This window comes from Lissotriton helveticus, chromosome 2_1 (assembly GCF_964261635.1).
Source record: "Lissotriton helveticus chromosome 2_1, aLisHel1.1, whole genome shotgun sequence".
Lineage (NCBI taxonomy): Eukaryota > Metazoa > Chordata > Amphibia > Caudata > Salamandridae > Lissotriton > Lissotriton helveticus.
Genome location: NC_136059.1, coordinates 1,655,209,846 through 1,655,232,554, shown reverse-complemented (window position 1 = coordinate 1,655,232,554; position 22,709 = coordinate 1,655,209,846). Strand labels below are relative to the sequence as shown.

General features: G+C 45.5%; 1 protein-coding gene across 2 annotated transcripts in view; it reads left to right on the top strand.

Moving 5' to 3' along the window:
- Window positions 1–22,709, top strand: part of GSTCD (glutathione S-transferase C-terminal domain containing) — a 943,165-nt gene that overhangs the window by 240,840 nt on the left and 679,616 nt on the right. The window lies entirely within an intron of this gene.

Genomic DNA, 22,709 nt, shown 5'->3' with positions numbered 1-22,709 from the left:
TGCAGAGGAAATTTTGAAGAGGGGCGGGGTACAAGGAATACTGCATAAGGTAGAGGGAAGAGACACTTTTTTTTTTCTATGAATAGTGGTATGGTTCCAGGGATTGTTTGGACTCTGAGCGTTGCAGAACACCAAGAATATCTTTCATGGCCCTGACAAGACACACATATGTTTTGGCGTGTAGCAGAAAAAACTCCTGGAGGATTTTAGAATAGCACAAGATAGGGTTAATGGTCAATAGGGCAGCAGACAAACAGCTAAATTTAGGATACCTGGATGGATTGGGCGAAGTAGAACTATGTATATTTCGTATGGGTAGGAAACCGGGAATATTTTTAGGCTGACTATAGGCAAATGGGAAACTGGGATATGAAACTGCTTATGTTTCGGACAGGTACAGAGCACCAACTATATTTTGAACCTGGCAAGAGTGGTTTGCAGGCAGCGATAAGTTTGGAAAAAATAATAAGGGATAAGGCGCGACGAGAGCGGGCAGAGGAAGTAGACAGGGTACGACGGCAGAGAACAGAGACGGGGGCAAAACAGAGAGAGGATGGGACTAAGAGCAGATAGACGGAGAAGCCTCTGGGGTGAGGTGTGGGCAAAGAGCTGCAACCCATTCAGCTAAGGCAGACAAGTCTTAGGAAATGGAACGTACATGGGCAGGTAAGGCTGTGAGTCACGGCTCAGTCACCACAGCCATGTTCAACTGGCTATGTACTGTCCAGTAGTTAGGCAGGGTTAAGGCCGCGTGGCTGGGAGATGACGTAATTATCCAGCAACGAATGGAGAAATCATGACAGATTAGAATACTTTAGTGAGGAAGTACAGTGAAGTGTGAAATAGTACCAGAGGTGATGGAGTAGATTCAAGTTTCACTCTTGAAATAAGTCCCTATCCTCATGAAGCCTATAACACAAGAACATGAAGTTACACTGCAAAACGCACGGCGGGGGTTATCAAATGCGGTCTGGTTTACATCTTGTACCTCAACGTGCTTAAGAAGCTGCGTGCGGAGGCTCTAAAAACACAATCTTCATGTCGTAGTCAACTACAAAACAGTAAAATAGGTCAAGGACGCTATTTGGAACAATCCCTAACAACGACAAAAAGAAGTCCGTCCTTTTTAGCATTAGTGCACATATGCCTACAGAATAAACCATAAAACAAACAAACAACACGTAATGGTACACAGGAACACACACACACAGGCTAGCATACAGTACACTTCGGCACACCCACAATAATGAAAAATAGACAAGCATTGGCCACGTGGCCGTAAAAGTGACGCGGCCGCGAAAGTGAAGGTGAACGCGATCGCGATGCACTTAATGACCCGTGATGGAGGAAAGACAGATGGCGGCTGCGCGCGTGCACGTGCGCGTAACCCCAAGCTTGGGGCCAGCAAAAGCCTGTGGTAGCACTTTTAAAACCCACTTACTAAATGTCTCGCAGAGCAACACATGCGCTGGCTCAGGCGAGACCAAAAACCAAAATGGTTAGGTTGCATGAGTTAATCTGCACACATGTTTAAGCATTCCAGTCAGCTCTTAGTCCTTCTAACAGTTGGAGAAGACACAATTCCTCTTCTAACATACTTAAAGGTAAAGTAGAACATATTGTTTATTTTATTTATTTATTTATAAAGTTTTACATAGCGCGAACCAGATCCCGAAGGATATCACAGCGCTTTACATGAGGATCAATTGAATCATAAGTTACATGTTATATCCAAGCATAGTAAGACACAGGCACAGAGACAATGAACAAGAATAGCAGATATTCATGGATACAATCATTACATATATATCGCTGGCTAGAACCGTAGGTATCAGAGCGCTTTACATTAGGTTGCACAATGTTAAGTTATATAAAATGGAACATATATATACATATAGTTCCAATACGTGCATTTATATATCTTCCATTTGGAGATGGGCATTACGTTCTAAGTAGTAAATATGCAGATGTGCAGAGTGTAATATGCTATTTATTATCCACTAGCTGTACCCGGCCACGCGTTGCTGTGGCTCAGTCTGGGTAAATGGAAGAGAAAGAAAAGTGTAAGCGCACATTTCTAATATGTTTAATTTCACAATGCTTGTGGGTATACAATATGTTTTTGTGACTATTGTCTCTATGCGTCCCTTGTAGTTGTTGCGCATCAAGCAAATCGATAGGGTCTGTTCGGCCTTTCGTTTAAAAACACGCGCGTATTGTACACGCGCGTATTCGAATCCAACATTGTGTATATATAAACATGTGCTAATGTTGCAAAGTGAACCAACTCCTCCCCCCTCCCTCCACCGACTTCCCGGTCTGCCATCCCGAACTGCCATCCTGACACCAACTGTTCATCCTAATATATGGAGACTGTTGTCTCTATACGCCCCTTGTAGTCGTTGCGCAGCAACCAAATCGATAGGGTCTGTTTGGCCTTTCTATTAAAAACACACACGTATTGGACACACGCGTATTCAAATACAACGATGTGTATATATATATAAACACGCGCTGAATCGAATCCAACGTTGTGTCAAAATTTCAAAGCAATCGGTGAAGAAATTTCGGAGATTTAAGATTTTGAACAAACGAACATTGACATTTTATGTGTCTGTTCGGGCTTTCAATTAAAAACACGCACGTATTCAACACGGGCGTATTGGAATCCAACGTTGTGTATATAAAAACACGTGCGTATTCGAATCCAACGTTGTGTCAAAATTTCAAAGCAATCGGTGAAGAACTTTAGGAGATTTGCGATTTTGAACAAACGAACATTTACATTTTTATTTATATAGATTGTTAAGTAGGCCAGGAACAATGACTCATAAGAGGCAAAGCTTCAAGTTGTTCTTGGTACTCCTTCCCTCCAACATTGGTAATAAACAGCAGATTATCCTCTGTGCATCTGCATGTATGATGTATATGGTTTATGCAATGGTTTTATTTTCACATGTATTTGCTTTAAGAAATAGTAGTTAACCAAAACCAGGATGCAAGAGGTTAAATTTGTCTAGTAAAGTAAAATTACATTGAAGAGGCCTGACTGTCAGGAGAGTTGTTTTCACATGTAAAGTAATTGTAACATGCTCTGAGAAGCATTTGAACCATTTTTTTCTCATGTCTTCGATTTACTGTGGTAATAAAGTGAAATTTGACTTTTGCACTATAGTAAAAAAATGAGTTCATATATTTAATACTACAGTTGCCCCAAATGACGTGTTACTGGGCGACATTTATTTTCACATCCATAGCATAAACCATTTTAGGAGGCATATCTAGTACAATGTCTGCAAGTGTACATGCTGTTGTAATTGCAGTTTAATAAACTGCAGATAATCCTCATCTTATATCGGCATAAGGCTTGTCATCAAAGTTGGCTTACAGGTACGTTTTGTTAATGCCTACCACCCTTTAATTTGAGAGAAACATTAAAATGGCTGCAACAATGCTGTAATGGTGCATTCTGAGGTTCCGTGATTTCGAACCAGACTCCATTTTGTTTGAGTTGTTCAAGACGCCATTTTTGTGTTGCCCTCACGTCGGCCGTGGAGGTAACCGAACGAACAAAGTTGCATGGGCCTCATTGTTCATGTATGCATTAACAGGCCCTTTTCTGACTTGTGAGTGAATTGCAGAGAAACTGACCTCTTCACCTGAAACTGACCTCGCAAAACCAATTTCCCTTAAGTTTGATTCTTGTCTAAAATTTCCGAATAATGTTCAGGATATCGTTAACTTTTAGTTTCTTGCAGATATCTTATCCTACTCAACATCTGAATTGTTTCTTTCCTTACGACTTTTCACTACATGGGTAGTGCTTTCAATTATGGGTTTTTCCGGCTTGTGGAAATTGAATTTGGGACAGTCCTAATAATTAACTTTTGGGTTGGGTTACTGTAAATTGGGTTTTTGTTAATGTGATGCTCAGTTAGAAAATGTGCCCTATTGGTTAGAATTTTGCGCAGTGGGTGTGCATTTGTAATGAGAATATGGTGTATAAAAAGAGATGTCTTGCTCTATGAAAATTGAGCAGTTTCCTGAGTTGTACACTGTGTTGTATTGCTGGGTTTACTGTTACTAGCTGCAGCTAATAAATTTGATCTTTGACGCCATCCAGAAGTATTCTGTGTCTCTGTATTCCAGGACAGGAGAATCCGAAGACTTCGGGTGTGTCCCTGGCACCGCTGGGTTCTAAGAAAACCCGGTTCTTCAGTTGGCGCCCAACGGTGGGGCGACTTCAGCGGTACCGGTCCAAACCTGAGGATCGTGAGGAGCCCCGTGAGGAAATTCTGGAGGAAGGCCAACCACTTCATCGACCCCTGTATGTCGACGTGGACAGAAAGTTTTTACTGCGAGGCTTCCCGCTTTCTGACGGCTACGAAGGACTGCTGCCCTGACTGTCGCCCTGTCTTGGACCCTTGATTGATCCTTTGTAAAGCGAGACGATAGACGGTTTTCTGGTGGCGTGACCGACATTTTGGTTAAGTATAAGTGGGTCGCTCCCACGACTTTGTTTTGGTTCTTGGTTTTGATTCGGTTGGTGCAATAGCCGAAGCCGAGGGGCTCGTATATTTACGAGTGTATCGATAGTTGATAACCCCTTGAAGTTTGAAGCTAGATTAGTGAGCTATAAGATGCCTGGTCTTAGCAAAATTAGGAAATGGTTTAGTTGTGGTTGCAACAGGGATTCCCATTTGGAGGATTCATGTCCGATACCTCCGGTTGGAGCTCCAACTTATTTATTTATTTATTTATTTATTTTCGAGATTTTTATTGCGCATACGAATACCCTGGGGTGTCTCGGCGCATGAGGAGCTAATAGAGATCAGTCATCGCTTTACTGGGTGTCAGAACATCAATTTACTGGTTAAACAACCACATTTTTAAGAGCCTGCGGAAACTCATCAAGTTAGGGGCAGTTTTAATCGCCAGTGTCAAAAGATTCCAAAGTTTCGGAGTAGCCACCAGAAAGCGCCTATCTCCCCAGGTGGCAGTTCTCATGCGCGGTACTGAAAGGAGACAGGTATTAGCAGATCTAAGTTGCCTCTTGGGGGTATACAGCTGAAAGGCTTCTGCGAGAAACCTGGGTCCGACGCCATGCACTGCCTTGTAGGCAATACAGAGGGCCTTAAATTTAATTCGGCTCTCTACTCTCAGCCAGTGAAGATGACGAATGGCGGGAGTAATGGACTGGCGGCGGGGGATATCAAGAAGAATCCTTGCAGCCGCATTCTGAATAGACTGTAGCTTCGTTAAGACACGCTTCTGAGTGTTTAAGAAGAGGGCGTTCCCGTAGTCTATTTTTGAGAATACTAAAGTTGAAACCAAAGTCTTCCCAGCTGAAATAGGGAGGTAAGGCAGTAACTTCTTGATTTTTTTTAAGATGAAGAATGCTGATGACACAACCTTGTTGACGTGAAGGCCAAATGATAGTTTACTGTCAAAAATAACTCCCAGGTTTCTGGCCTTTTCTACCGGGACAGGAGGAGGGCCCAGCTGTGCAGGCCACCAGATAGTAGACCATTCCGGGGAAAGCCTGCCGAAGGTCATGATCTCGGTCTTGTCCGAGTTAAGCCTCAGACAATTAGAGGCCATCCAAGTACTGACCGCGAGCATGGCTTTTTGGAAGTTAGCTGCCACCACTGGGCCGTCTCTATGGATTGCCAGAACCAGCTGGGTATCATGTGCGTAAGATGTAAGCCGTACCCCATGGGCCTTAATTACCCTCGCTAAGTCTGCTACGTAGATGTTAAATAACGTGGGACTTAGCGAGGAGCCCTGTGGGACTCCACAGGGGAGTGCAGAGATAGGGGAGTAGAAATCACCCAGCCTCACTGTCTGGGTGCGGTTTTCCAGGAAAGATGAGATAAGATCCCTGGCCATACCGTTTATCCCCAGGGCTGTGACACGGTCGACCAAAAGGGCATGGTCGACCGTGTCAAAGGCTGCAGACAAGTCCAGAAGGATCAGGACGGCCGCACCTCCCTGGTCCATAATAGCTCTGATCTCGTCTGAGGCATTTATTAAGGCGGTCTCCGTTCCATGCCCTTTCCTGAAACCAAACTGCGTTTCGTCGAGAAGTTGGTGAGTATCGACAAACTCTGAGAGTTGCTTATTCATCAGAGATTCGCATATTTTGGCAGGAAAGGGGAGACACGCAATGGGTCTATAACTGGCCACAGCTGTAGGATCCAAGGAGGGCTCTATTCAAAACACGGAGTGGGTCCTATTGCTTATAACGAAATATGGGTTCGCTATACGAAGAAAGATGGTGTTTTACGATGGCCCCAACATGGTAGTTTCGAATTAAATATTTTAGATAATCTGGAAGTTGCGCTATTTAAGAAGAAAGCCCGGCCGGCAATGTCTGACTCTTTCCGCCTCTGGCGAAAGGAAGCCAAACAGCGAGAAATTAAGCAAGCAAAAAGAGATAGGAAATATAAGAATATGTCAGTACTACAAACTGCTAGGCAGTTTAGGGAAGATGGAGAAGAGCGTGCGAGTGAAGTCTCAGATAGACAACGTTGCATGGCCATCGATAAATGTTATCCGGCCTTGCCGCCTTCTCCTCCAAAAGTGATTGAAGATCCCGAAAAAGATCCTTTGATCTCTCATCTACTGAGATTGCCACCCCCTTATGTGCAGGATGCTACTGCGCCTCCATTACCCCCGGCGGTTCCACCCTTTGTTGTTCAGCCCCCTGCTAATGTTCAGCCACCCGTTGCTTTACAGAATGTTCTCCCTCCTATGGCGCAACCCACTCTAGGGTCGCCAGCTTTGCTACCAGCTTTGCCTCAAACTCCTTTGCCTTCTACTTCTGTATCTTCGACTCCTACTGCTCTTGTCCCTTCACCTCTTTTGCCTCAGAATACTTATTCTCCTGTTCTTATGTCTGCTTCTTCTCCTTCTGCTCGAAAACGAATGACTGAGACTGTTATTAATCTGTTGTCTCCATTGTTTGGGTCACTGAATATGACCCCTGTTTCGGAACGAAAGCAGAGTCGTAGTCAGCTTCCTAGTTCCGAGGAATGGACAGTGTTGGATTTGTTGGCTCGTAGATGGATTTTAAATGCTTCTAGGTATGATTTGCCAGCGGTTATGGATGTTTTCTTTCAGTGGGAGCCGCCTAAGCAAAGGTATGTTTTTGATGTAATGTGTACTTTTTTCCGTCAGGAATGGGAAGATAATGAGTGGGGTCCGATTCCGCAGGAAGTGCTTGATGTTCAGTCCGAATTTGCTAAAGGGACGATAGTGGAATCTGATATTACAGATGCCGTGGAGACGATACTTGTTTTTAGGTCTAGATTACCGCCTCAGACATTGTATGAACCTGATTCCTCTGTTAGGAGGAAAGTGAAGCAGTATCCTATGAGAGAGGTTCCTCCTGAATGGAGAGACGCAGTTCAGGCTGATGCCGCTCATAACATTAATGCTGTACCGGCACATTTTTCAGCGAGTATGGGTACATGTTCCTTGGAAAAGAGCAGAGGTCTTGGCTCTTAAGCAGACCTTACCTGACCCCCATAAGAATCCTGCCGGTTATTACAAAGAGTTGTCTCAGACAGTTGATGCCTGTATTATGAATTTAGCTGATATAGATATGTTGATGGGTAATATAGTTCCTCAACCTTTGTGGGCGAAGATTCATCATGAGAATCATGCGGCAGAATTGGGAGATACGTGGGCTAATATTGTTGCTGTAGATGGTCGGCAAGTAGGAGGTGCCAAACCTGAGCTCTTAGTTGCAGAATTACCTGGTAGGATTATTAATTTAATGAAAACTATGATGCCTGCTTTGCGAATGAATTGGGACAAGTTAGCAGCATGCAAACAAAAGAAAGACGAGAGTGTGTCTGATTTCTTCACGAGGTTTGAAGAAACGTTTATCGATCATAGTGGTCAGGACATGAGTACGGAAGGTGGTCAAAGGTTGTTCGTGGACAAATTTGTCTTTAATTTGCTTCCCGATCTTTCTAATAAATTAAAAGACTCTGAGAGTTCATGGGCTGTTTCTTCGTCGGCCCAGATATTGGCTACTGCACAATATTATGAGAATAGGGATAAAGATGAGAAGGATAAAGCAGAGAAGAAAACTAAAGATTTAAAGACGAAAGTTCTCTTGCCGCAAGCTTATCCGCCTCGTCAGAATCAGCGCAGTTTCAGCAACCTCCACAGTTTCAGAGATTGTTACAGAAGCCTGAGCCTTATGCTCCGCGATTCTTTCCTGGACCTAATCAGTGTGCTTATTGCAGAGAGGAAGGTCATTTCAAGAATAGTTGCCCGGCTTTGTTACAGCGTGCGAATGGTGTATCTGGTCAGAGAGGTCGTGGTGGTTTCCAGCAAGCTCCTAGGGGTAGGGGACGTGGTGTGTTACCCCAAAATGAGCGTTCCTCTTCCCTTCAGAATTCTGCGAATTATTTTGATAGACAGAATGTTCCGAGTGGTCAGTCTGCACAGTGCTATGTTGATGAATATTATGTCGAGAGTGAGAGTGCTGGTTATAATGATAGTTAGGACAGCCATGGGCAAAGAGAGGGAGTAGTGTCAGTTCCAGTAGACCAAAGTGGACCTTATGTTGAAGTGATTACATTAGGTGTGGCAGAACCTTTTCTTTTGGATACTGGTGCGACGAAGAGTTCTATTATGCCCTCTAAACTTCCTGGCGCACCTTTGTCTGGCTTGACCAATATTTCCGTAGGATTTTCAGGCGCCCCAGTTTGTAACCCGGTTTCTAATCCTTTGCCCCTTTCTATTGGTCCTTGTGAATTGGAAGCTCCTCTTATTTTGACGACTGGTTGTGGTGAGAATCTGTTGGGTTTGGACTTGCTGAAAAGATTGCATGCAACATTACATTGCTCTCCTTCGGGAGTACATCTTACCTTGGGTAAGAAAGTGATTTCTACGATGTATTTGTCTAAAGATTGCCTTCCACTGGAATTGCGTTCTCTTCCTGATACACTTTGGGCTACAGGTCCCAATGATGTTGGTCTCTTGCAGATTCCACCCTATGTTGTTACCCTTAAGTCGAATGCTAGGCTACCTCGTATTCCGCAATATAAAATATCTAGTGATGGCGAGAGAGCTCTTCTAGCAATTATTTATGATTTGGTTGAGAAGGGTGTAGTTGAAGATACGAGAGGTAATGTGTGTAACAGTCCTGTTCTGCCTGTCCTTAAGCGTACTGATGCCTCTCAGCCACCTGTGTATCGGTTTGTGATCGATCTTCGAGAAGTGAATAAGATTGTGGTGCCACAGTTTCCTGTTGTTCCTGATATCACTGCTTTGTTGACTCTGATCCCTGCTTCGGCAGCCTGGTTTTCTGTTATTGACTTAAAGAATGCTTTCTTCAGTATTCCGATTGCCGAGGAGAGTAGAGATATTTTTGGCTTCTCTTTAGGAGGCCGAAGCTTCCGGTTTAAGAGAGCTCCCCAAGGTTATTGTGAAAGTCCCTCCATCTATAGTCAGGCGTTAAAAACTCAGCTTGATGGTTTTGTGTTGCCTTCTGGTGCTACTCTTATCCAGTATGTTGATGATCTGCTGGTTGCTGCTGATAACGAAGAGATTTGTAAAGAGGCTACTCTTTCTTTGTTACGACATTTGTCTGACCTTCATCATAAAGTGTCACCTTCAAAGTTACAGTATTGCAGACAAGAAGTAACCTACTTAGGTCATCTCTTGTCGAAGGAGGGAAGAAGGTTGACCCCAGAACAAATTCAAGCGATTGCGCAAATGACTGTACCATCCACACAGAGAGAAGTGCGTGCCTTCTTAGGTATCACCTCGTATTGTAGGCAATGGATCCCTAATTTCTCATTGCTAGCGAAACCTCTGTTGGCATTGACTCTTAAAGATACTCCGTATCCTCTCCCTTGGTCTGATGATTGTCAGAAAAGTTTTTCTGAATTACGTGATGCATTGTGTTCTGCTCCGGTATTGGGTACTCCGGACTACAGTAAGCCTTTCACGTTGTATGTTCACGAGAGAGAAGGTTGTGCATTGTCAGTATTGACGCAACAGTTTGGAGACAAGCAACGCCCATGTGCGTATTTTTCAGCGACGTTAGATCCGGTAGCTAAAGCGTTGCCGAGCTGTTTGAGAGCTACATCGGCAGCGGCTGTTTCTATCCGACAGTCTGCTGGTTTGGTATTGGATAATACGTTGATTGTTATGGTCCCACATGCAGTGGATACCTTATTGAATAGGACTAAGACTCAGCACCTTACTAGTGCACGTCTGTCAGGTTATGAGCTGACTCTTTTGGCTAGCCATGTTCACATTAAGAGATGTAATGTGTTGAATCCAGCTACGTTGTTGCTGATTTCTGTAGAGACAGATGCTCAAGAACAGCATGATTGCTTTCTTCGGACAGAGGAAGAAACGAAGGCTAGAGTTGATTTAAAAGATACTCCTCTTACGAATGTTGATGGTACCCTATGGGTAGATGGTTCGTGTTTCAAGCTTCAGAATGGTGAGGCGACTGCGGCATATGCCGTCACAACTTTACATACAGTTGTTGAGACAGCACGCATAGCACAGAATTCTGCGCAAGCAGCAGAGTTGATTGCATTGACTAGAGCGTGTGTGTTGTCAGAAGGAAAGCAAGTGAATGTTTATACTGATAGCCAGTATGCGTTTGGTGTTGCCCATAGTTTTGGGCGTTTGTGGAGAGAAAGAGGGTTTCTTACTTTCCATGGCACGAAAATTCAGCATGGGCAGCTAGTGAATGAACTTTTGGAATCACTTACTCTCCCAAAGCAGATTGCAATTGTGAAGTGTAGTGCGCATAAGAAAGTTGTGGATGATGTAGGTCGAGGAAATGCGTTTGCGGATGAAGTTGCGAAGGAAATGGCGAAAGACATGATGAGCCGTATGTATGTTGCAGGCCCTGCTAATTGGGTAATGGCTGGTGGAATGTGTGAAGACACAATAGAAAGTGAGAAGATGATTCAGGCTGAAGCTACTGAGAAAGAAGTGAGCATGTGGAGAGAAAGTACGGGTATGTTGGATTCGACAGGTTGTTGGGTTGAGTTGTCGGAGCACCAGAGATGGTTGTTGCCTGATGCGTATGTGCTCCCAGTGGTTACTATGGCTCATGGAATGGCTCACATTAGTTCGAAAGGGATATGCAAGTTGTTGGCTCCAGTATGGCAGAATGCTGGAATTCCTAAATGTGCTGAGAATTTGGTGAAGCATTGTATGATTTGCTTGATGCATAATCCTGGAAAGGGAACTCCAACTCCAGCTGGTCATTTTGCTCCCCCAACTTACCAGTTTGAAGTGATTGTTAAGACAACCGTCGGAGGCGAGGCGAGAGAGAAAACCTACAAGAAACCGGAACACGCCCGCCCGAACTACGATCCCCAGAAGGCCGTGCAGACAGGCGCGCTGAGAGGACGTGCCCATTTAAGGAATCAGGACGCCAGCGGTAGGCGTCGAATATTTTGAACCTATCCCCGCGAGTCAGGAGAAGAGGTCGAGCGGAAGGCGAGCTCCGTGTTCTTCGGCGGCTTGAGACAGGAGTCGGCATTTAACGGTGAGAAGCCTCTGATATCCCGAGACAGTGACAGCGGGGCTCCGCTTCACGCTCGGTGGAACATATACTGCATACCGTTCTGCTCCGACGCTTTTGGCAGTCCCCGCTCGAGGGTATCGAGCAACGCCTCTGATTCCCGAGACAGTGACAGCGGGGCTCCGCTTCACGCTCGGTGGAACATTTACTGCATACCGTTCTGCTCCGACGCTTTTGGCAGTCCCCGCTCGAGGGTATCGAGCAACGCCTCTGATTCCCGAGACGGTGACAGCGGGGCTCCGCTTCACGTTCGGTGGAACATTTACTGCATACCGTTCTGCTCCGACGCTTTTGGCAGTCCCCGCTCGAGGGTATCGAGCAACGCCTCTGATTCCCGAGACAGTGACAGCGGGGCTCCGCTTCACGCTCGGTGGAACATTTAGTGCATACAGGTCTGCTCCGAAGCTTTTGGCAGTCCCCGCTCGAGGGTATCGAGCAAGCACTGCACTCCGTTTCGCTTTGACCCCTGACAGTCCCCGCTCGAGGGTTCTCGAGCTGAAGTTCCTGGAACCTGGAACTTAAACCGTTACCAGTCCCCGCTCGAGGGTATCGAGTGAGGTCTATTGCTGAGACCCTTGTCCAGTCCCCGCTCGAGGGTATCGAGTGTGGAACACGCCGCTGGCGTTTGCCCTCCGTTGGAGGCGTGTCAGGATTGACACGCATGCGGAGGACGAGTACGTTATATCAAGTACACGGATAGAGACTCGAGTGGCATTTTCGGCCATTATTTAGCACGGGGTCCTCTGTTGGAAGGTGCTAGGACTAGCATCGTTGCAGAGGACGGTAAGACGCTATCCGACCCGTTGAACAATATTGCTTTGATTATAATTTGGCGTTTAAACAAGTTTGAATAAAGAGCTTGTTAAACTTCCTCTATCGGACTGGCACCTCATTTGTGGGCTAACAGGTGGGGTGTTTGGGTACCGACTGTGTTACCCGATCCCGAGGGAAAACAGGATTACAGTGATACAGCTAGATTACATTCACATGGAGAGATGCAACAATTTGAAGTATGTCCTTGTGGTTGTTTGCGCCTTTTCCAGATGGATAGAGGCCTACCCCCTAAAGGATAATACTGCCTTGTCTACAGCCAAGGTTTTGCTTAAAGAGTACTTCCCTAGGTATGGTTTGCCGAGAATTGTATGGAGCGACAATGGGAGTGAATTCGTCGGTCAAATCATGAAGAAAGTGTGTGTTGGTTTGGGTATTAATCAGAAATTTCATGCTGCGAATCACCCCCAGTCTGCTGGACTTGTCGAGTGCTATAATGGTACCTTGAAGCTGAAAATAGCTAAGGTACAAGCGAGCACTGGTCTTACATGGCCGGATGCTTTGCCGTTGGCTCTTTTGTCAACAAGGACGACAGTGCATTCTCGTGTGGGACTTAGCCCATACAAAATAGTTTTTGGTCGTCCAGCGAATGTTTGGGGTGTGCCCCGTCCCAGGGAATACAGCAATATTGAGTACCCTATGTTGGTGGATTACTTACATGACTTGACTGCTAAATTACGTGTTCTCCACCAACAGGTCTATGACAGTTTGCCAACAGCTACTGCAGATCCAGGCCATACGATTCAACCTGGACAATACGTGCTAACGAAAAACTTCCAGCGAACTAAGAATTTGGAGCCGCGATGGACTGGTCCCTATTTGGTTCTGTTAGTAACTAGAACTGCTGTTAGAGTAGCTGGTAAAAAAAACTGGGTACATGCTACCCATTGCAAGAAGGTCCCTTTGCCCTTACCGTATGATAAGTGGGTTAGGGATGGCATAGCCGACCGTTGAATGTGAAAGAGTTCCTAGATTTGTGCCTTTTAGTGATGCTCATTTGACATGGACTCGGTCAGAACGCGAGGATGATGATGTTCTGCAGGCTGCTGTGCCTCCATATCTGAAGCTCGACACGACGAATCCGGAGCTCCTTTTTAAAGACCCAACTGTGCTTGGTAAAGAACGCTACAATTTGAGACCAAGAAAGACTGTTCTCATGGACAAATAAAATCTGAATTTTTTTATATAGTGAATTACACCTTGTCAGATCAAGAGACTTTTTTACTTTTTTCTTTTTCGAGTCACCATCCGGACTCAGCTGCAGGGTCGCGGTACAGCCTTAAGGGGTGAGCCGCGTATTGACATAAGGTCTGTGGTTCAGGGTCGTTAGTGCGATCTTGGCGCACACTTAAGTGAAGAAGGTAATAGCCGTGAGCAGCACGTTAGAGGATGGAGTCTTTTGGGCCTGATAAGGGTGTTAAGAGAGTTGATCATAAAATGAAAGTGTGTATATTGATTCGTAGCAAATGTTTTTTGATATTGTGTTTTCTAATGCTTTTGAATATTACGTTAGCTTGTGTGGGTTGGATTGTCTAAGTTACGCAACAGACGCTTGTATCTACGTCCCAACCTACTCTATCTTTCTCTACTGTTTCCCCACATGAGTTTCATATGTTGCCTGAACATGAACAGACACGAAGATCAGAATTTGTAAACAATTCGTTGATACAGATGTTGCATCAGCATCAGCTAGTCGTAAATACCACAAACTGCTGGGTTTGTGGTCTTATGCCACATACGACAGATAAGGGAATACCATATTTGGTTTTGCCTTTTTCGCCTAATGGGTCAGTATGGGCACTCCAAGCAATGTTTATCTATGCGAATGAAGCATCTCCTGTACGTTCCGTCAAAGATAATGCGAGTAATAATGCCTTGATACAGGGAATAGTAGATATGATCAGAGATATTGATGCGTATAATGCTATCCCTAAAGATGAGGTACGAGCATATGTTGGTTGGAACAAGACGAGATATAGCATTAGTCTGACAGAAAAGGAGAGACAGAAAAGGTCTCCTCCTATTTGGATTGTACCCCACCGAGGTCATTTTTGTCTGCAAGGTAATGGTCAGAATCCGAGAGCTCAGCTTGGTAAGAGTGTGTGTGTTCACACATATGTCTATACGTCCCAGAAATCTCCACCGTTCGTGCCAGCTAAAGGCACGTATTTTGTTTGTCAGGACAGAGCATATACATGGTTGCCTTCTGAATTTTCAGGCACATGTTATGTGGCATTTTTGCTTCCCCCTACATACACAGCTGCTTTCAATTACCATAAGACAAGATATGGTAGAGGTGTTATCGATGCGAAAGATACTGTCGCACAAGAAGTTGGAGACTTCTTTAAGGGGTCCTATGGCTAATAGTAGAAATATTCGTTAGCTCAGGAGAGTGGTTGAGGCCACTATAAATGAAACTGCTGGTGCCCTTAGCAATATTACAGCTGAGCTTCAAGCGGATCGCATTATGACATTACAGAACCGCTTTGTTTTAGATATTATACTTGCAGCTAGAGGTGGGGTATGTAAATTGATCGGGTCTAGTTGCTGTGTTTTCATACCAGATAACGCCCCGACAGTGTACCAAGCCATCTTGAGGTTACATAAGTCCGCTGAGTCTATACATGTAGACGAAGGGAACGGGTCATTGATAGAATGGTTTTGGGAACTGCTGTCCAAATGGGGATGGAAGATTCTGATGTTTCTTGGTAGGGCTTTAGCAATCCTTTTCTCGTGTTGCTTATGCATCCAGTGTGGTCCCGCCATTTGTAGTCTTTGTGCTACGATCTGTGTGAGAAGACCAGTCCCGAGAGAAGTGAAGGATAATAAGATGATGTTACAGCAACACCTTGACGACCTGATGAGAATAGATATAGACCTGGATTCAGATTGACGTGAGTTTAGGTTATTGCCTACGTAATGGCAAAAGGAGGGTCTGAGGTTCCGTGATTTCGAACCAGACTCCATTTTGTTTGAGTTGTTCAAGACGCCATTTTTGTGTTGCCCTCACGTAGGCCGTGGAGGTAACCGAACGAACAAAGTTGCATGGACCTCATTGTTCATGTATGCATTAACAGGCCCTTTTCTGACTTGTGAGTGAATTGCAGAGAAACTGACCACTTCACCTGAAACTGACCTCGCAAAACCAATTTCCCTTAAGTTTGATTCTTGTCTAAAATTGCCAATCAATGTTCAGGATATCGTTAACTTTTAGTTTCTTGCACATATCTTATCCTACTCAACATCTGAATTGTTTCTTTCCTTACGACTTTTCATTACATGGGTAGTGCTTTCAATTATGGGTTTGTACGGCTTGTGGAAATTGAATTTGGGATAGTCCTAATAATTAACTTTTGGGTTGGGTTACTGTAAATTGGTTTTTTTTTTAAACCTTTATTGTACAGAGAAGGCTCACAAATACGGGCCTACAACCCAGCGGGCCGGCCACCACAAGTAAGGAACATAGTCAACAATACAGAAACGCATACAGAATAGCACAACAAACATACAGGAAATAAGGGCTAAAAGCCATATAGCAACCAGCAGGGACAGGATACGAGAAGGTTGATTTTCTAATATAGAAACGGGTATGACAGGATAACAACAGGTAGGAAGTCTCGGAGGGCCGTGGTGGGCCGCGAACAAGCCGCGGTAGAAGATACAGGACAACTCAATAATGACAAACACATATCGGTAAAGGCAGAATAGGAGTCTCGCCAGAAAAACAGTGGCAACCGCCGTTCAGCGCCCACCCACCACAACAAGAACGTATCATATCAAACAGAGTCGAAAAAAGCTTATCAAATAAAGCCCTCCGTCACACAACCCAGGGAATAAGGGAAAAACCCCCCCACGAGAGTGGGGAGGAAGGGAAAAAAAAAGAGGGAGAAGGGGACAAAAGGCGAAAGGAAGAACGCCACCTCAAGCACGCGCCCCACGGCAAACGAGGCCGGAAACCACAAATCGGTATACAGAACCAGTAGTGACCGGAGCAAAATTACGTAGTGAGCCAAAGTCACAGTAAGACCAAACGGCTAGTGCATCAAAAATAACCCACCCAGGGGGACACATGCTGAGACCGCGTCCCGAAAAAGAGGACACACAAGAGCCATAGAACCAAAAAAGTGAGAAAAATGAGGGGAAAAAACCCCAAAGAAATGACAGACCCCCCCTCCCACCCCGCAAGCCCACCCTGCACCCCTGCAGAAGGCTATGGCCTACCCCCCAGCAGCGTGCCTGTCGCCCTAATCAGAACCCGAAATATAGAAGAGCTAAAGCAAGATAGAACATAAAGACAAAAAAAGGGGAAAAGAAGGAAGAAGGGAGGAAAGAACACGGGAGAGGGCCATAAAACAGAATCATAGGCTCCCACCCTCCCGTCCGAAACATCAGTGTCCACGGGAAGACAAAAGAGTCTAAGGATACAGTCCAGGAATACGACAAAAATCCGACATGGTCATACCGTACTAACCGATCATCCAACCATTACAAGACAACAGTCCACAAAGGCAAGATCGTCTCATCCCTGTCCTTGTTTTTCCAAACCTGTAGCAGTCCGCCTCACGAAGAACCAGACCACGAGGAACAGGAGGCAGAGAACAGGGAGGTCAAACTTCAATCCGCATAAGATGTTGCGTGCATAACTCGGATGATCTGGGACAGTCAGAAACCATTGTACACAATGCAGGCACAGTTCCGAAGATGATCTGAGGAAAGCCGACCCAGCGGAGTCAGCACAGGATCTACGTTCGGCCATTCGAGGAGATGAAGAACAGGAAGAACCACCAAGACCGGCCCGGACAGGACCCGGCCCACCGACCCACAGCACAGGAGAGGACACATCACGATGGAGGGCAGCGGAACTCCGCCGATCCGCAGAGACGGCAGCCACCGGGTCCATAATTTCCAGGATAGTGCCAGCCGCACCCAGCAGCGACGTAGCCGCACACGCCAGGGGGGGGCTCAAACGGCCCAGCGAAACGAGCCTCCTCCAGGTTAACAGCGGGTGCGGCCACAGGAGTACCCCAGGAGCGCAGGGCGGCGAGGATGTCGACAAGTGTAGGAACACCTTTACAGTATCCGGCTTCTGTGCCACAACGTGGACCACCGCCGCCCATCTCGGCCCGGCTGAAATATACAGGGTCGGCCGCCATCTTGGAAGCCCGGCGGGGTCGTAGCGATCCTCGACCCCCGACCGGGCCGCAGCAAGGCAAACGGAATTCAGTCAACCACCAGCAGAGGCACGTCCAGAGCAGGAAGGGGGGCCACCAGAAGAAGGAGGATCGCTGGCCCCCAATTGCCACCGGCCCCGTTCTCCGAGTCCGGGCGGAGGCACTCAAAATGGCCGGACCGGAGAACAAAGGGGGGGACAAGCCACATTTACGGTCAGCCCCGTCAACAGAAGGCAGCACCTCCACCCCAGGCCGCGGGACCGCCTGATCAGGCCAGAAAGCCGCGACCGGCCTCTCTGCACAACCGCCTCGCCAGCCGAGCCCACTGCGCCATCAAGGGCCGGCCACAGCTTAGCGCCCCGTCGGGGCGCCGCCGAGGAGACTCAGGCCAGTCCGCTCCGGAGGCCCCGAAGCGAGCGAAGGCACAGTTCTGGAACCACGGCACCCAGAGACAACCGGAACAGACGGTAAGTGTCTATAAATCGCCGTAGAGCCACAGCGTAGCAGAAATTGTCTTCCCGGGGCAGGATAAAAGCAGGATTTATGTTTCGAACAGGAAAGTAGACGGAGCCGAGCTAAAGCGCGGCCACCTCGGACGCGAGCTTGGCTCCTCCCCCCAAATTGGGTTTTTGTTAATGTGATACTCAGTTAGAAAATGTGCCCTATTGGTTAGAATTTTGCGCAGTGGGTGTGCATTTGTAATGAGAATATGGTGTATAAAAAGAGATGTCTTGCTCTATGAAAATTGAGCAGTTTCCTGAGTTGTACACCGTGTTGTATTGCTGGGTTTACTGTTACTAGCTGCAGCTAATAAATTTGATCTTTGACGCCATCCAGAAGTATTCTGTGTCTCTGTATTCCAAGACAGGAGAATCCGAAGACTTCGGGTGTGTCCCTGGCACCGCTGGGTTCTAAGAAAACCCGGTTCTTCAATTCGCATATATCCCTCAAATCATTATTTTTTTTTAAAAAGTCACTAGTACACTAGAAGACACAAAAATAAAGATTCTGTTCAATCCAATAAGCCCTTAATGCCAAAATAATGTACAGACAACTAGTGATTAAAATCAGGATAATGGTACAATAGCGAAAAGTGGGATTGTGGATGCTTTGATACCCGTTCCTTTGTTCGACATTGACATGAAAAGCCTGCATTGTGGCGAAACCTAGCTCTTGGTGAACCTGGGCAGTCCTCCTCTCCCTTGGGCTGCCTGTCTAAGAGGACAGTTACTGGGACCTACAGGAGTCAGTAATGTTAATTTATCTGTAAAGATAGAGGTAGTGAATTGATGTGTGCAGTACTTAGATGGTTTCAAATAAATAGCCTAGTAATGAGTACCCTACACCAAGTGCATCTTTTATCAGGAAGGTGGCGGTAGCCATTCTAATTAAAGAAGTTCAGCACCATATTGAAGGCCTCATCTTGATACCGCGCACCATCACGAAGGCAGCGATTTATACGAAAGCACGGAGGAGCAGGGAGGCCGGAATTCTAAAAACAGAGCCACATATTGTCTCTTCAATCCTAAAGAAGAGTATTCTGAATCGGTAATCATCAAGAGCCGAGAATATTAGTATGAACCTTAAATGAATACAGGATTTTTTGTCTTTCATCTTCGGTGGCCCCTCCGTGCACATTGAATATTGGTGTATTCACATTTAAGCTCCAGTGAGAGTAGAATCGCTAAGAAATCCTTATAAATCTGCGGAAAGGAATTGATAGATTCGATTGAGAAATACTGCAGATACCAAGTCAATTGTTGTGAATGTCCTGAAGAAGGTGTGAAGAATAACAAAGCACCGAAACGCCGCGTCGACCTTGTTCACTTTTGACCATATATGATTGTTTTTAACTTTGATTGCATAATGTATGAACTGACCACTGATGGTGGCTTGTATTAATTGCTTTTAATAGTTTTTAGATTGTAACCCGCCTGGGAGGTAATACATTTTATGTTTGACCTTTTGACAAATTTTGCTTACTTCGTGTCATTAACCCTTAGTAACTTTATCGTCCCTTTGTCTACTTTGCCCTGCCTTGCTCTTGATACTATTTCTTCATTGACCTGGTCCTCAAATTAGAAAGAATCCATACCATATTTTTGTTGGAGATAGGTTCGAGGACATCCAACCTACCAATACGAAGACAGGGTTTGTAAATTCTTTTCTCATCTTGATACAAACATGATGGCTTTTGTTTTGGCCGTGGGACTGCACTGCTAAGGCACAGACCTATAGATTTGTATAGTATATAGAATAGAGTATTCTTGGATCACTACTTCTCTCTGTCTTTGTTACAGTCTTGTGGTCTCCCACAAGGGCTCTGCCCTCTCTGCTGTTGTCTTTACAATGCAGATACAGGTGCTAGCTGATGTCATTATGAAGCATCATATAGACATGTAGATATAGACAGTGGGAAATGTCCTTTAGGACATAGCCCCAATCACGCTGTGTCTTCAGAGCACCCCCAACAGAACGAACACGTCTTTAGCACACATTCGTTCTGCACGCAAGTAGTTACAACAACTTGCCTTGGGGGACGCGCATTGGTGGAATGGTGCTGGAATTAAAGTCCAACATCTTCCCTGATGTTACACAGACTGGAGTTGGAATAGTAAATTAAACTATTCCAAAATCCAGCACCCTCCTAAGGCAAGATGTTATAACGACGTGCATGCAGAACGAATGTGTGCTATAAGACCTGCTCATTCTAATGATGGTGTTCCAAGGCATGCATGATAAACGCATGCAGAATACAGTCATACATTCTTAGTCAGTATCCGCCAACTTAGGTTATAGATGAGATGGGGAGGAGGAGGAGGCACCATCCAAGAATCCCTGATACACAAAGTGAGATGAGGGTGAGTATGTTGGCTTTAACGTCTCTAGGCAGGAATTGTAATGGATAATTCTTTCCAAAGATTGTGTTTGCTCTTATGTGATGGAGCCTCCCCACGGGTGGCGCTCTGCACCTTGCAGAAGGGTCAATACAACGGGGGCCTAGCCCTCCCTGACGTTAGGGCATACTACAGGGCATCCCATCTTATTGTCATAGTAACAACTGGATTCATATAAGAGGAGACCAATCGACTTATAGGCTGGAAAGACTACAATTTGGACCACATACATTCCTTCAATATTTATATGGAGGTAAGGGCAGTAGTCAATTACTTCCAGCAACCCAGAGAGCGCTGGAGGCGTGCAGAGAGGCAAATGCAGTGGGACAAGAAACGTACCCAGAGAGACCCCTTGATGGGAAGGCAACGGGCTGCCTGAGATTGGGAAGCTTCGTGGTATTAAAAAATCGGACCTAATAGGCATTTCCAAGGTAGGAGACCTCTTAGAGAGGCAAGCGCTGGCCACATTTGAAACACTCAAAGATAGGTACCAACTCCATGATACACAGGTCTATGCATACCTCCGTTTGAAACATGCATGGATGGCGGAGGGATTGGAAGGGGAGATATTACCAGAATATGCCCCGTTAGAAGGTCACCTCTTGCAGGAGGAGATTCAGGTTAAAGCTGTTTCATATACTTACAAAGCACTACTCAATAATATGCCAGACAAGCTTGGCCCCCTGCGAATGAAGTGGGAAAAGACCACGGGAGTATTAGAAGATATAGACTGGGAGGCCGCTCTCATGCATCTACGGGAGGTGGCGATCAAACTTAGGTTATGCCTCATGCAAAATTCTGCAGCGAACATACTTCGATAGAGTCCGACTTCATAAAAGAGGGAGACCGGAAAATCCAAAATGTCTTAGATGCCAGGGGGTGGATGGCACTTTTATTCATACTTTATGGGAATGCACAGAAATCCAGGTATACCGGGGGAAGGATTGTGAGTGAACTCAATAACATCCTTAACATTCAACTTGAAATGGAGCCAACATATCTTCTACTAGGTATCTCAACAGACGTAGACATCCCACGACGAAAATTAATTTTAGCTAACTTGAGATTGGTGGTGGCCAAGCGTGATATAGCGAAGCACTGGGGGGGCGCAACAAGTACCCACACTTAAAGAATGGAGGGCCTGTCTAGACTTGTACATGGTGGCAGAACATGTGTATAAAACTAGGGCTGCCCTCGGAAATGTAAGAAAATATGGGCACCATGGATGAAATACTACGGATTAGAATTGGAAGATGAAACAGAGGGAGGGGGAGCGCCGCCACGAAGGGGGTTGAAAGGTCCTTGAATGATGTATTCTATGTTCCTACCGAGGTCACACTGACAGTTTGTAACTTTATGCTATGTTCCATACAATACTGGTTCTTTTGTGTCATTCAATGTAATGCTTTGCAATGGACATTTATTGTGAACATATACCAGACGAAACTACAATGGACTATCCAATATTATATGTCAAGTATTCATGATTTGTTTTTCATGTTATTTTTTCGTTATAACAAAATAAAAAAATGAAAATATATATTTTTTTAATTTCTTTCCAAAGATTCCCGCTTTATGACTGCTCCATCCAGACTTCAGAATGGTCTTGAAAACCTTTCCATTGCAATGACTCCACTGCATCTAGGTGGCACCTCAATCTGCTTGCTGATTTTGTTTTTCAAATCATCTTTTTTGAAGTTTTATATTCGCTCTGGCAGCATAGTTGCCGCCCCCTCGGCAAACACCACTGCAGACGAGACACTGCAGTTAAACAATTCTGCGTACAGTACAGAATAAAGCATTACAGTGTCAAGATAGTTTCAGCCAAATTCAACAGAACTTAAACCATGAGCCTAAAAGTCCCATCTACATGAAGATAGACCCAAGCAGGGTACAGAACTATGCACAGACACCCAAGAGTAGGGGAGGGGGCCAGCTCTCACGATGCTGATAAAAAACTGCAAATCTAATATTGCAGGAGTGCAGTGCACAGGCACTGGTCTACTTGGCCAGTGGGAGGGGGAGCATGAGGAGAGGTTGGGAGAGAGAAGGGAGTGCAGCTGCAATGGGTCTTCTCCTTAACCCTCACATCTCCTCCCGCAGCAGCGTTGTAGCCTCCGCCTACTCCCATTTTATGGTAGCAGCCTGCCAATGCACTGTACTCTGAAGCATCAAGGCCTTCCAGTCAGTACACTGCTATCATACAATGGGCCATCAGCAACAACAGGTCAATGA